The sequence below is a fragment of the Amphimedon queenslandica genome, unplaced genomic scaffold (assembly GCF_000090795.2).
Source record: "Amphimedon queenslandica unplaced genomic scaffold, v1.1 AMPQUscaffold_8057_Cont19996, whole genome shotgun sequence".
Classification (NCBI taxonomy): Eukaryota; Metazoa; Porifera; class Demospongiae; order Haplosclerida; family Niphatidae; genus Amphimedon; species Amphimedon queenslandica.
In genome coordinates this window covers 1-2,177 of record NW_003551663.1, presented here as the reverse complement: position 1 = coordinate 2,177, position 2,177 = coordinate 1, and the positions used below count along the sequence as shown (strand labels likewise).

General features: G+C 30.7%; 1 long non-coding RNA gene across 2 annotated transcripts; it reads left to right on the top strand.

The window, feature by feature from the left end:
- The first annotated feature begins 292 nt into the window (after positions 1 to 292).
- LOC109591483 (uncharacterized) lies at positions 293 to 856 on the top strand. 2 transcript variants are annotated; one of them, XR_002189838.1, is made up of 3 exons: positions 293 to 378; positions 554 to 773; positions 825 to 856. It is a non-coding gene; the product is annotated as an uncharacterized LOC109591483 (long non-coding RNA). The 2 variants fall into 2 exon arrangements; XR_002189837.1 differs by lacking the exon at positions 293 to 378 and adding an exon at positions 460 to 511.
- Positions 857 to 2,177: the final 1,321 nt, after the last annotated feature.

The following is a 2,177-nucleotide window of genomic DNA, read 5'->3' as shown; positions in this document are numbered from 1 at the left end:
AGGAGAATATCTACCTACACCTTCTTTTGGATTTGGTAAATAAATAATATTTCCCTACTCAAATGTTCATTTCTATACTTAATACATTAGGTTTTCTTGGACCAGTTACTAACATTGACTCTTCAATTGACAACTGTTCTACTATTGATATAACATGGACTGCTCCTACAGTTGATGATAGAGTACCTATACTGTATTACATACTAAGAATATATGATGCTATTACTGGTAGTCTAGTGGATACTGTATCAGTATATGATACCAGTTATCAGTTTGTGGATAATAATTTATTTATTCATCGTTATACGTATGTTATAACTGGAGTTAATGAATTAGGAGAAGGAATATCTAATAACGTCATGTTCTCTTACCAAAAAGGTATACAGTAATAATAATGCCTCAGTTTCATTGTTTGTACATAGTTCCTAGATCAGCTAGTGAAAACACTGTTTCTATAGACCATACTTTTACACAAAACACTTTTACTATTGTCATACAGTTCAGTATATCAGTAAGAAATATCTATTGAGTAATTATTCATTCTCCTTATTAGGTAATACTAGAGTGTACTGGTGAAGCCCCCAATAGTGCTGAAGTTGCTGTACACTGCAGTGATGCTGGTAGTGTATTTAGTAGCTCTTACTTAATAGAGTATACTAAACAACCAAATAATATAACAGGATTAATATCAGTCCCCCAGTATCAACAGTGTAATATCAGTATTGTATTTAGTAATGAGGCTGGTAGTAGTGAACCATTTATACTAGCATTTGGTAAGTTAGTATGGTGTTTACATTACGTATCACAGTATTATATATTAACAGATACATATCCCAATATCACCACTACTACTATCATTGTACAAACATCCTCTACTGCAACACCTGTTTCAACAACTCTTAATGTCAGTACTGGTTAGTATTACACATATATAATACACATTATATACTGCATGTTATTATAGTTATCACTGCAACAGCATTGGGTGTTATCATTATATTTTTAACAATAATCATCATCATGCTTATTGTTGTATGCAAGAGGAAAGCATACAGTAAGTGTATATTGACATACTTGCTTATTATTAATTACAGGGGTTGCCTCATTACAACAACAAGAGGTGCCTACTGCACGTAATGAAGCGTATCAGTTTAACAGTTTAACTACTAATGATAATCCTGCTTATGGACAAATGAGACAAGGAAGAGCAGGAGCAATTAATATGTGAATCATTTTTAAAAATATTTTTAGCAACTTGATTTTATAAAGGCGTGTGTATAATAATTCTTAATTGAGTGAATTCATATCATATAAAATTGATTATTATGTCATCACCATCATTGGAGTTTAGGGATAGAATTTTAAAGTCATGCAGAAATTGGCCAGACCATTGCTTTTTACTCTCATGTCAGGGTGTACGAGTGTTCTTGTAAACAGTATTGATGTATTATCATAAGGTGTGCGAACCTACTTGTGTGGTAACTAGTAAATGCTGTGAGTGCGGGATGTACAGGTAATGTCAGGTATGTATGTTACTATAATGAATGAAACAAGTAGAGTATGTCATTAGAGAGTGAACTATAAATGGGAATTAATTATTATGTATTTCATTCCAATCCAAACTAAAGCACTTCTAATGTGTAATGAACTGCCAGTATAGTTTAAAACTGAATTTTTGAGTCATTCTAAACTTTATGTTCATTTGCTTCAATGGGCATTATTTCAACCCACCTCCATATATGGTTTGAATATACATTGAATAGAAAGTTGATGGCAGCTGAACGAGAAATGTTATCAAAATAATATGTAAAATGCGGAATGCAATCAAGCTCATTCACAGTTGCTATATTTGTTAATGAATGTAATAATGCTAATAAAATTAGATCTAAATATAATAAATTCAAAAGAAAGTTGCAAAAAAACTTTTCTAAAGGTTACATGTTTGAGTTTTTAAAGGGTCTAATTGGAAATCTATAAAATTTAATAGTAATTTTAAAAACTATGGGTATTTTACACATATTACTACAGGATATTATTCAGAAATTGGCTCATTTAAAAAAATGGTTGTAACTAAAAAATTTGAGCTTTGAATCTTTTCTACATAGCATAAGCACATCAATATGTATCAGAAAATTTAGTAAAAATTTGGGGTCAATTTAGAGCCATTTTTTGAACAA